Source organism: Zonotrichia leucophrys, chromosome 5 (assembly GCF_028769735.1).
Source record: "Zonotrichia leucophrys gambelii isolate GWCS_2022_RI chromosome 5, RI_Zleu_2.0, whole genome shotgun sequence".
NCBI lineage: Eukaryota > Metazoa > Chordata > Aves > Passeriformes > Passerellidae > Zonotrichia > Zonotrichia leucophrys.
The window spans coordinates 58,460,827-58,474,369 of record NC_088175.1 but is presented as its reverse complement, the minus strand read 5'-3'; positions in this window follow the sequence as shown (position 1 = coordinate 58,474,369).

The window sequence follows — 13,543 nt, the reverse complement described above, 5'->3', positions numbered from 1 at the left end:
TAGTATATTATACTACATTACATTCTAATGTATATACATTATAATGTAACGTAGTATAATATAATACAAATTATATTAATTACATTACATTATATTAATTTTTTATATACATTTATATTTTTATATACATTTCTTTATATATGCAAAGAAACCCTCCTGGGGGAGCAGTGTCCTTAAATGCTGTATTTTTAAAGGAGCCTGACCTTTGAACTGAGCCCAAATCTGCTAATTCTGGTAGGAATTGTCCTCTGCAAGGACAGAAGGGGAGCAGAAAGGGAGCCAGGGAGCAGGAATGGGATGTGCTGTGTGGGTTTCTGGGTTTCCTGAGGGATGGTGTCTGTGTCCCTACTGTGGCTGTGCAGTGCCAGCTGTGTGCCAGCTGTGTGAGCAGGGACAGGGGCACAGCCTCAAGGGGCACAGGATTTGGGCTGAGGTGCCTGTGAGACAAGGTCACAAATCCAGCTCAGCTGGGCAGCGAGAGCAGGGAACAACATCTGGCACATCTGTGGAGCATTCCCTGCCCTCTTTATTTCTCCCTGATTAAATGGAGTGAGGAGCCAGGGAAGGGCTGGAGAAGGGAGAATTCAGAGTAATTCCCGTGATGAGAGGGTCCAGAGGGGGATTAAGCTGAGCTTTGTCCAAGCTGTGTCTGTACACAGGGAGTGGTTTGGCTTTCGATGTGGTTCAGCAAACCTTACCCATGAGTGGGCCTGGAGGAATCATGGAATGGTTTGTGTTGGGAGGGACCTCAAGGATAACCCCATCCCAAACCCCTGCCATGGCAGGGACACCTTCCACCGTCCCAGTTTGCTCCAAGCCCTGTCCAGCCTGGCCTTGGGCACTGCCAGGGATCCAGGGGCAGCCACAGCTGCTCTGGGCACCTGTGCCAGGGCCTCACACCCTCAGTCAGGAATTCCTCCCCAATATCCCACCATTCCTGCCCTCTGTCTGTTTGCATTCATTCCCCCTTGTCCTGTCCCTCCATCCCTCATCCAGAGTCCTTTCCCAGCTCCCAGTGGCAGAAAGGCACCAGGGGGTGCTGCCACAGCCATCCCATGCCAGGGGAGCTGCACAGGCACCCAAAGCCAGAAAAATTCCCCTTTCCCAGGGCAAGGCACGAGCTGACAGGAGGGCAGGTTTGGCTTCTGCCTTTTCCCTGCTCAGCCCTTGGGTTGGTTTTCATTTCCCATTTCCTATCCAGAGAACAGGAACTACAGAACTACCTGGCACTGCCTGAGACTATTTGAGATTTTTCTTCAAAAAATCTGGCTTTTCACTCAATGGTTTTATCCCCTCCCTGCAAGCAGATAATAAACATGTCCCCTTTTTTCAGTGGGAATTTTCTCTGCAGAATTCAGTGTCTTCCCTCAGGTGTTTGTTCTTCCTTCACCCTCTGATGCTCCCAGGAGTGTTGTTCTTTTCTCTCTCACCTGCCAAACTCCCCCTCCTGGGAATTTGGGGCTGATGGCCCCATTCCCTCATGGAATCACTAAGGTTGGGAAACACCTTTAGGATCATGGAGTGTAAGGACTTTGCAGCTCTGCTTTCCAATGTCAGGGCTTTTTCTACTCAAAATCCTCCTGGAATTCCTCTCTGGAGTTCCCTGCTGTTGGTAGAGCTCATGAGGAAGGAGAACATTCGTGTTTGGTGCTGATTCCTGCACATCCTCCCAGTGGAACCAGCTGGTTTTTGCATTTCTTTATCCTTTGAGCTCAGTCCTACACCAACACCTGTGCTTTTCCACCTGGGACAGACAGCTGGTGGGAAAAAACCTGGGTGATTCCTTTTGCCTTATTCATTCCTGGATCCACACTAAACCATCTTTCTACTTTTCCAAAACTTGCCTGCTATCCACAATAAATAATTAATTAGATGTCATTAACAGCACTGTGATGGCTCTGGGAGGTTTCTCACTCTGCACCCAACATTTGCTTTTCACTTTTCTGCCTTTTTTTTTTTTAACTCAATTCCAGGATTTACAAGGTAAAGCCCCTCCTTGGAGAATCCACCAGCATCCATCAAAGTCCTGGGGGTTTTTATTCCCTGGTGATTAGCTGGGTGCTCCCCTGCCGTGCCAGGCAACTCACCCATCCCTTTAATCGGATTATGCAAAGTGTTTTGCAGGGAGGACGAGGCAGAGACCTGGGATGAGCTCAGATTTTGGGATGGAGACGAGGATGTGCTGGGAGGGGGGCACTGCTGTGTTCCCTGGGATGCCCGGGGATTTCCTTTAATTCCCTCAGCAAAGGGAGCAGGAACCAGAGCAGGAATCAGAGCAGGAATAAGAGCAGGAATTCAGAGCAGGAATTCAGAGCAGGAATTCAGAGCAGGAATAAGAGCAGGAATTCAGAGCAGGAATTAGAGCAGCAACCAGGAACCAGAGGAGGAACCAGAGCAGGAATTCAGAGCAGTTTTTCTCATCCTGGCTGGAAGAAGCTGCTGGGGAAAATGGGGTGTCTTGGTTTGAACAGACAGGTGTGTGCTAAGGAAGGCAGGAGACTCCCCTGAAATGGAAAATATAAAACCCCCTCCCTCTGAATTGCTGTAATTTTGAAATTAAGGGGCTCTCGGGCAAAGATATGGGAGCAGGAATAACAGTTCTTTATTAGGGAAGAAAATAAAATAAAATAAAATAAAATAAAATAAAATAAAATAAAATAAAATAAAATAAAATAAACAATGCAGTAAAACATCCCTGCCAGAGTCAGAGCAGTCCCTGCCCCCTGTGTGTCAGGGGGTGTCCCAGCCCCATCCCAGGGGGCTCAGCCCTCCTGCAGTGCCAGCTGTGGCTCTGCTGCAGCACGGATCCTGCACAAGGGGGGAGTTTTCCTCTGCAGCTCCAGGGCTGCTGGAGATGGGCCTGGTCTTCTCTGGAAATCCAGTGGAAAGGCTGTGCTGGTGTCCCAACCCTCAGATTGGATCCAGGTAGGAATGCTTGGCTCCTCCCCTGGGCGGAGCATCTCCCCATGGGATGCTGGGATTGGATCAGCCCTGCAGGGACACTCAGTGGCCATGGACAGCAGAGATCTCCTGGAGGGAGGGTTGGCTGTGGGAGAGATAAAGAAAAAACTGCCCATGAACAGAGGATAACTGGTTCTCCCTGTCCCTGTTTTCCACTTCCTGGGATGCTCCTTCATTCCTGGCTCATTCCACACACATCCCTGTCACCCCAAAGAATTTTTTCCTCTGATCTTACCTGCAGGTTTATGGCCAGCTCCTGATTTTCCAGCAAATCCAAATCTGTCAGAACAAAAGGAACCTGGCAGAGGCCCCACCTTGGTCCCTGTCCCTGCCCTTAGCCCAGAACATGGATCTCCAAAAACACCCTGGGTTCCAGGATGTTGGACATGGATTCCTGGAGCTCTCCACCAGCCATTGTGGCATCATCCTGATTTTTTCCCCCTCTCCTGCCCTGCTTTGTTTTAAGGATTAACATCTAGAGCTGTGTGAATGTATCAGAATTGCAGCTATCTTTTATTTTCCATTTTTTAAAGCCCACTTGGTTGCAGGGGGAAACACAACCCCAAAGAGAACACACATCAAAAGAAAGCCAAATATAGAACATTTTTTTAAAAAAATTAAGACAATTTTGAATAATAGCAATGTATGAGTGAGATTTTGTAAAAAATCTGCCATCTTTGAACTTTGAAGGCAGTCTCAGGACTTATGAATATTTAGAGCTGACAGTCCTGGATAGAGGCTTTTCCTTGAGGTTATTTGGGAAAGTGGTGCTAAATTCCAGTGATGATGGGCTCAGAGCAACTCAGGGAGTCAGAGTTGTGTGAACTCAGCTCCTTTGGTTTGGGGGGTTTACAGGGAGGGTGGTGTTTGAGCATTCCATGGAATCATGGAATGCTTTGGGTTGGGAGGGACCTTAGAGATCATCCAGTTCCACTATCCCAGGTTGCTCCAAGCCCCATCCAACCTGGCCTTGGGCACTTCCAAGGATGAGACATCCACAACCTCTCTGGGAATCCTGTGCCTCCCCACACAGAGGCATTGAGGTCTGGGAAGCAGCCCAGCCTAGGAAATCTGCTCCTCTGAGCATTTTGGGTTATGGTGCTGAGCTTGGAAAGGGGACTGGGAGCTGGTTTAGCCTCCTGCATCCTCAGCAGACCCATCTGGTCTTCCTAAAATGCTGTGAGATGTCAGGAGATAGCAATTTGGGGTTCATTTCCCCTCCAGAGTATGGGAGAACCAGAATTCTGGAATGGTTTGGGTTGGAGGGGACCTTAAATCTCATCTCCTTCCAAACCCTCTGCCGTGGGCAGGGACACCTCCACTGTCCCAGGCTGCTCAAACCTCCTCCCCAAAATAATCTGGGGGGTTTTTCCTGGTGGCTTTGGCAGGAGGAAAAGTGGAGCTGAGCAAATAATGAGCCAGAGGTGCAGCCTGAGGCCTTGCTGTTGGTTTTGTGATAAAGGTCGTGGGGTGCTCAATTCCCAAGGAAATACTGCTGCAATAAAGTGATTATAGGTTTTTCCAGATGTGTTTAGGGTTAGGAGGCTAAGAGGAAATTCCTAGCTGAATTCCTGTCTGTGGGATAATGCTCTTTCCATGATCCTCCCTGCCAAGAATCACTTAATTATGAGTAATTAAAAAAAAATAACCCACCCTATAGCAGGGCTTTGGTTTGGCTCAAAAATGCTGAGGGATCTGGGGACAGGAAAATGGAATAAGGGAATAAACAACAAAAAATGTATGAACTGAGTGACCTTCTGTGCAGATGGGATTTGGCAAAGAGGGGGGAAAAGGGATATGGGGGAGAGAGGGGATCTCCTTATCAGGGCAGGGATTTTGGGATTTTGTCCCATGCCCATGCTGGAGCCAGGGATGCTGTTGGGTTCCCTAAAAAAACCACAGCTCCTTCTCACCAGAAGAACTGCTAATTCTGTCATTTCCCTCTTTTTCCTCCCTGCCAGACAAAAAAAAAAAAAAAATTAAAAAAAATTGTGTTTTCTGCAGGGATTTGGGATTGCTGTGATGGACCCAGGGCTGTTGGATCAGTGGTGGGTGTAAAAATGCAGCTTTCCCAGGAAAACCTGATGTGTTTGGGCAGGGGCTGGCTCTGAGATGAGGTGAAAAATCTGAGCCCTGGAGCAAAATCTGAGGAGATTCATTTAATTCATTTTCCCCTTCCCTGCCAGGGATTTGATTATGGACCCTCCAAAATGCAACACTTAAAGCAGCAAAAATGATTCCAACATGAAACTTTATCCCTGAGAAATCAAAAGTTTTGCTCAAGCCTCGTCTTATAGGAAACAACAGAAGGAAGTTTTGAGATTTTGTTTTTTTGAGATTCCCCCTCAGCTGTGCCCCACCAAGGAAATCTTGAATGGTTTGAAAAGTGGAGTTGAAAATGCCCTTTGTTAATTGTTTGCCCTGGAGATGAGCATGAAATGTTTTGGGTTGGTTTTATTTTTGGGGGGTTTTCTTGCGTTTTTTGTTTTGTTTTTTTGGGGGGGGGGTTGGTTTTTTGTTTTTTTTTTTTTTTTTTTTTTGTTTGTTTGTTTTTTTGTTTTTTTTTTTTGTTTTTTTTTTTTGTTTAGATTTTTTTTTTTTTTTTTTGGTGTTTTGGTTTTGGTTTTGGTTTTGGTTTTTTTTTTGAAAGTGCTCCCAAACCACACCAAGATCTGGAGCTGTTGCACACCTGTGCTGGGTTTTGGGGATGGATTCCCTCATCCATAAGTGAAGCATAAACCAAAGTGGGATCTTCCTCTGGTCCATCCCGTGTTATCCTGTGACTCAGGGCACCAAGGGGACAGGGAGGGTTGGCACAGGGACATTTAACCCTGCAGGGCTGTGGGTTGAAGCTCCTGGCAGGAATTTCTCCTGTTTTCTGCTGGGGTTTATACCTGGAGGGGTTGGATGTGTTTCAGTGGGTGTTGAGCACATCAGACCCATCGAGGGCAAACTCCTGGGCTCAGGGATTTGGAAACATTCCTGGCTTTGTGGCAGAAGGGGAGGGAGCTGGAAGATGGAGGGAAAATGTGATGTAGAGGGAAAAGGGTGGGGAGGATGGAAAAGGAGGGATGTTGAGGTTATGATGACCACGGGGGCAATAAAACAAGTGTGAGGCTGGGAGGGAGCCTGGGGCTCTGAGCTCCTTCCCCAGGTGCTGCTGCCTCCATCTGGCTCTGTGGCCTGGATTCTGGCCAGGGGACAGGAGGGGAAAGGTGGGGAGGGGGCAGTAAAAAAATGCTGAGGAATGTGGGTGAATTGCATCTCTCCAAACTCAGAGCTGGGTTTGGGTTGGAAGGGACCTTGAAGTTCATAAAATTCCACCCCCAGCCATGGGCAGGGACACCTTCCACTGTCCCAGGGTGCTCCAAGGCCTGTCTAGCCTGGCCTTGGACACTGCCAGGATCCAGGGGCAGCCACAGCTGCTCTGGGCACCCTCAGGGCCTGCCCACCCTCACAGGGAGGAATTTCTGTGGTCCATGCAAGGCCCTTCCTGTTCCCATTGAGTTTAGATCTGGGCAGAGCTGGGATTGCAGCAGCCAGGCTGGGATGGACTGGGATTCCTGGGTGTGCACTGAGGGGACAGGACCCCCCTGTACCCCCAAATGTGTTTGGTCAAAGGCTGAGCTCGATGATCTTGGAGGTCTTTTCCAAGCTCAGTGAGCCTGGGATTCTGTGAAATGTGGATGGGAGCAGGGAGGTCATTGTTCCCCTGGACTCAGCACTGCTGAGGCTGCACTGTGGGGTTCCCATTCTCTGAACCTGAGAGAAGCAGAGAAAAGAACAATCAAAACAATTATTATCTCATTTGCTGCCCTTGTGTTGTGCCAAAGTAGAATGCAATGTGGAGATTGTTTACCCAAAGTGGTGTTTTGTTTACCCAAAGTGGTGTTTTGTTTCCTTGGCCTATCAGGGCCAGGCCTGTGTCCAGACAGTCGGTCAGCAGACACTCACGAGATTTTGTTGAGTACTTGTGCAATTTCAATTTAGATGTAGTGTAATACAGTCTAGAGTAATACAGTATAATAAATAGTATAGTATAATAAAGTAACTAATTAGCCTTCTGATATCCATGGAGTCCTTCTCATCGTTTCTCCCTGCCACGGGGGTCACCTTAAATCCAATCTTGCACCTGGAGTGCTGTGCCCAGCTCTGAGGCCTCAGTTTGAGAAGGACATTGGGACAATGGAACATGTCCAGAGGAGGCAGCAAGGCTGGAGAGGGACTGGGAACACAAACCCTGTGAGGAAGCCCTGGGGGAGCTGGGGGTGCTCAGCCTGGAGAAAAGGAGACTCAGGGCTGCCCCCATCGCTCTGCACAGCTCCTGAAAGGGGCCTGTGCTCAGCTGGGGCTGGGCTCTGTCTGCAGCAGCACTGACACAGCCAGAGCACACAGCCTCCAGCTGCACCAAGGGAAATACAGGCTGGATAGCAGGGAAAAGTGTTTTACAGAAAGGGTGAGAAAGTTCTGGAATGGCTGCCCAGGGAGGTGGTGCAGTCCCCATCCCTGGGTGTGTTTAACAAAGCCTGGATGTGGCACTGGGTGCCAGGGCTGAGTTGAGGGGTTGGGGCTGGGTTGGACTCAATGATCTTGAAGGTCTCTTCCAACCCAGTGATTCTGTGATTCTGTGGATGCCCAGATCCAGGGGAAGGACACAGCCAAACACCTCCTCTGTGATCAAATCAAGTGCCAAGGCTGAGGAATGTGGGCAAAGCCAAGTGTTTGGTGGCCTGAAGGCATCTACTGGTTGCAGTTTGTCCCAAGAGCCAGGAGCATCCTCCTGGAGGCTTCATCCATCCTGTCTGTTGTATTTGCATTCCCCCCAGATGAAGGAAGGAATTATGGATGTGCCTCCATGTTCTCAGAAGGTTAATTTATTATTTTAAGATACTATATTATATTAAAGAATGTTATACTATACTATACTATGCTATACTATACTATACTATACTATACTATACTATACTATACTATACTAAAGAATACAGAAAGGATACTTACAAAAGGCTAATGAGATAATAAAGAAAACTCCTGACTCTTTCCAGAGTCTTGACACAGCTTGGCCCTGATTGGCCAAAGAATCAAAATAATTCACAGCAGAATCCACTGAAACAATCACCTGTGGGTAAACAATCTCCAAACACATTTCACATGAGAGCACAACACAGGAGAAGCAAATGAGATAATTATGGTTTTCCTTTTCTCTGAGGCTTCTCAGCTTCCCAGGAGAAAAATCCTGGGCAAAGGGATTTTTCCAGAAAATATGAATGTGACACCTGACTCATTGCCCACCCATCGCCTCTCTGAGACCACTGGGAACAGCAAATTGTATCCTCACTGCCTTTAAAAATCCTTTTAAACCTTTCTGTAGGTTTTGACAAGGTTTTCCTGGTGCAAAAAGCCCGAGGAACTTTGTGGAGCAGCCCTGGCTGAGATCCTGAGCTGCCTGGGAGAGCCAGGGGCTTACGGATGCAGGTGGAATAATAAGGATGCAGAGGGCAGGAAAATTTATTTTTGCAGGGCAGTAAAACCTGCTCAGTGCCAGGCTCTGATTTTCTCCTTCCTCACCTCCAGGTACAGTTTTCTATGGATTCAGCCCTGCACATTCCTGCCATCCCCTCCTCAAGGTAGTGCTGGGCAGGTTTTGGGGAGCTGTGGGAAGAGGATCCTCCCCAGAGAGCTCAATTTGTGTTTAACCCGTAAATCTGTGTTTAATTTAAATTTGTGTCAAACCTCCACCTAAATCGTGCAGGAAGGGTTTATGTGTGGCTGTTGCAGGCAAGGGATGAGGGAATTTATCGTGCTCTGCTGCTGCCAGGGAATATTCAGGCAGGTGAAGGATTCCTGGATTTATGGCAGAGGGAGTACAAAAGCAAGGGGATATTCCTGGATCAAGCAGTTTAACCTGCAGAATTGAAGGTTTTTAGGGATGGAGCAGGGGCACAGGGAGGGCACATCCAGGGGTAAAGCAAAAGCAAAATTTTCTGATGCCAGGCAGCTGCACTGGGGAGGAAGGGAGGGATGATCAGGGGGTTTGGGGTGGGATTTGATGCTCAGCACCCCAGGAGCTGCATCCCAACCCTGGAGGTGCAGGACAGGAGCAGAGGGTGCCAGTTTTCCCTCTGGCCATCCCAGGCTGTTCCCCATCCCCTCAAGCCACAGCTGCAGCCCATTCCTGAGCCCAGCTGGGTTTGGGAGGGAGCCTGAGCTTACCTTGAGCTCAATAAAAGCTGTTCTCTCCCAGGCTTCACCTTTTTCCTGAGCACACTGAAACCCTGGTGAGCTGCCCTGCAGCAGCCCCAGCTCTGCACCTTGTGCCCAGCTCCTGCAAGCAGGTTCTGCCATCCTGGCTGATTTTCCATTTTAATCTCCTGTACTTTCAGTATCTTTGAGTCTTCACTGCCTTGGAAATGTCTTTTTTTTTTTTTTTTTTATTATTCTCTCTCTCTCTCTCTCTCACCTTCGTGCTACCATCAGCTTTCTGACACGAGGGTGTTATTGGAATAAAAGCAGATTTTTATCTCCCAAGCCTGTTTATTAAACTCTCTCCCTTCTTCCACAGCGAGCTGCCACCCACCCTCCCGGACGTTTGTCGATTCAAATCAGGTTTAATCAACTCACAATATTGGACACAGTAAAATTGGATTTTTGAAAGCCCAATAAAGTTGTGCCACTGCTCTGGAGGAGCTCAGATTTCATCACATCGTGTCAGCAGCCACCAGGAACAGCCCATGAGGAGCTCATCTGCAGGGAGCAGCAAGCTGCTGAAAATGGATGGAGCCTCTCCCGAAGAAATATTGACTATTAGTATTCTTATTAACATTCTGCTGTCAGAAATGACCAGTGGTAATAAATACAGCTGTAGCTTTTCATCCCCCTGCCCATTCATCACTGTCTGCCTGAGCTTCCCTGGGTGCCCAACTGCTCCCCACTGTGCACATGAACCCTCACTGGGCCCCATCTCTCTGCCCAAAAGGAGCTGTTTGCCCTCATGTTGTGTCCTTTATTATTAATAATTGTATTATTTCATTAATAATTTTATATTTATTAATAATCTTATTGATAATAAGAATATTATTAATAGTTATATTGTTAAAATGTAATAATTCTATTAGTATTCATTTATATAATTAATAAATTTATCAATAATTACATTATAATGATAAATTAATAAATTAATTAATAGTTATGTTAGTATTAATCTATATAATTATAGAAAATAATTTATAAATTCATACATAATATAAAATATTAATAATTATTATAATCCTTATTATATAAATATAAACTATATTATAATAAAATATAATTTCTATTATTATATATTAATAAAATTTCTGTTAATATTATAAAATTAATTATTGTTGTTGTTGTTGTTGTTGTTGGAAGGGACCTTAAAGCCCATCCCATTCCACCCCCTGCCATAGGCAGAGACACTTTCCACCATCCCAGGTTGCTCCAAGCCCTGTCCAGCCTGGCCTTGTGTGGCATTTTTGGGGTCCCCCATTGTGGGGAGGAATGATGAACTTGACTCCATGTTCTTAGAAGGCTAATTTATTATTTTATGATCTATATTATATTAAAGAATACTATACTAAAACGTGAAAAGAATAGAGAAATTATATAGACAGAAGGCTAAAATATAATGATGAATCTCCTGACTCTCGCTCCACAGTCTGACACAGCTGGCTGTGATTGGTCATTAAGTCAAAACAATTCACATGAAACCAATCAAACAACCACCTGTTGGATAAAGAATCTCCAAACCACATTCTAAAGCAGCAAAACACAGGAGAAGCAAATGAGATAATTATTGTTTTCATTTTTATCTGAGACTTCCCAGCTTCCTAGGAGAAAAATCCTGGTGAAGGGATTTTTTTCAGAAAATGTGATGGTGACAGCCTCGGACAATTCCAGGGATCCAGGGGCAGCCAAGACTCTCTGGGCACCCTGTGCCAGGGCATCACCACCCTCACAGCCAGGAATTCCCAGTTCCCAATCTCCCATCCATCCCTGCCCTCTGGCACTGGGAGCCATTCCCTGTGTCCTGTCCCTCCATCCCTTATCCAAAATCCCTCTCCAGCTCTCTGGAGCCCCTGGCAACTGAGGCTGCAGTTCCTGATATTCACCTGTGCATCCCAAAATCTCCACAGGAGCTTTTGTGACTCTGTGCTTTTGTGGAGCCAAACCTTTGGGGGTTTTGGGCTGGAGATTCAGCATCACTTGTGCATTTAGCTGTGGGGTGATGGCATCCCTGTCCCAACATCCCAACGTGGCCAGCAGGACCAGCCTGGAAAGGATTTTGCTGCTCTGAAGGAGTTAAATACTCACTGAGCACTGAATGGGTGTTTCTGCTGCTGCAAAGTGGCATTTTAATGGCTGGATACCACTGGTGCCTGCCCATTTTGGGGTAAAAAATGCCATAAAGGCAAACCAAGTTGTTTTGGTGGGCCTTTTGGGATGGGATGGGCTTTGCTGGGCAGAGCACAGCAGCACTTGGCCCTCCTGTGGTCCCAACCCAGCAGGAACAATTTAATTTTTAATCATGAAGAAGCGCTAAAGCCCATTTTTAAAATACATTTTGAATGGCTGCATCATAAATTAAGGTCAAAATACAATTTCTAAATTCTCCAGCTACGATGCAGAATTCACTTTATTGATTTTCTGTGTGATTTGTAGGAGCTCCCATCACTGTTTTGACAGTTTTATCCTGGAGTAATGGACTTCCTTTTGGATAATTACAGTTCCTACATTAAATTTCAATCTTCTGTCGGACTCAGGTAATCCCACTTAGATTGTGTTCCTTTCTTTAGCTGTGCATACCCAATAAACTTCATATTACAGCACTAATTGTTTTAACATTGGGATTTCAACAAGGGATTTCAACCCTCAACTTACAGAGACAAGTTTAAGGGTTATTCATGCAAAAAATGTAAAAATCTTCAACATCGGTGGCAACACTTATTTTTTAAGCAGTGAACATCTATTTTAGGGAAAGAAACAGCCAAACAGGTGCTGCTGATCCATCACAGAGGATATTTAAAGCTGATTAATTGCATGTGCCCACTTTGAGTGTGTCTCATCCTGGGTCACAGAGGGTCCCCAAGGGGTGACAGTGAAAGTGCCACCACCTCCCTCTGCCAGCCCAGCACCGTGGGTGTTTGAGGCTGTTCCTTAGCCTTTCCCAGAGTGAGGAAGCAGATTCTCCCTCCAGAGCAAGCCCAGGAAGGTGTTTCACAGCTGATGCCAGGGCTATCTCTGCATCTCCAGCCTGCAGCGATCTCTCCCTCCGGTGCCCGGTCATTAAAAGGAAATTAATTTCAGCAGGCCCTGACGTAAGTAAACTCTCAGATTCCTGCTCTGTTATGACTGTGAACCAGCTAGATCTCTCTTTAATAGCTTATTTAAAGCACTGGGCTCCTGACAGGCCGGGTGATGGATGGAGCTGTCAGCCCCGCTCCGTTTGGAGAGGAGAGGAACATCTCTTCAACCACGGGCTCCATAAATCAAAAGGATGAAAAGCAGCCCAGTGCATTTTCCTGGACAGGAGAGTCCTTCTCCCTGCAGAGTGCAACAGGCACGAAATTCAGGCTGGATTGATCAGGTCTGGAACCCCTTTGGACAGGCTGGAATGGGAGGGAACGGGCACAGAGCAGCAAAGCCACACCTTGGGGACCCTGACACTCACCCTTCATGGCACTTCCAGTGTCACTGCCCATGGAAACAGGGAATTGATTCTGTTCCCTGTGCTCCCAAAGCTCCCTGTGCTCTGGGGATGTGATCTCTGGAGGTTTGGCACTGCTGGAAGCATCACTCTTGTTCCAGCTTTGCCTGGGGAGGTGGTTCTGCCCCTCGTGCAGAAAATGAGCTCTTGGGTTTTTCCTGCCACAAAACCACCATCATATGGCACCAGGCTGAGCAAAATCCCCATCCCTGGAGGGATTTAAAAGCCATGTGGATGTGGCACTTGGGGACAGGGGTTAGGGTGGGCTTGGCAGTGCTGGCAGAATGGTTGGACTCGATCTCAGAGATATTTTCCAACCATAATGAATCTAAACACCAAATATTCACAGGGCAGAGCTGTGGATTCTGCCAGGTGTGAGACCCTGCTAGCACTGCAACCTTTTCTCCATATTTTTTTCCCAGGCTGCCTTTCCCAGAGAGCTGATGGATGGGAGCAGGAGCCACCCCCACCCCCCTGCAGATGAGTGATTCGCAGCGCCTGAGTTTTGTTTAATATTGAAAGATGTGCAAAGCGTGGCTCTGACCTAGATTGGAGCTCTTGGGGGGAAGGCTGGGGAGCAGCCAGAGGAGGCAGGGCCTGTGCCTTGCCATGGAATGCTGCTGCTGCTGCTGTGATAAAATAATCATTTAGGGATGGGAATTAACCCACTTAATCAGTGCTGCTCTGGGCTTGCTCCTCGCTGAGTGCTCAGAGGTGACTTGAGGTGCACAGACCCTGCTGGGCCCCAGTGGTCCCTGTGGCTGCTCCCAGCCTTGCCTTGCTTCCAGGATTGCAAAATGTTTCAGCCTTCCCTTTTCCTTTTCTTTTTCTCCTTCCCATTCTTCTTTCCCTTCTCCT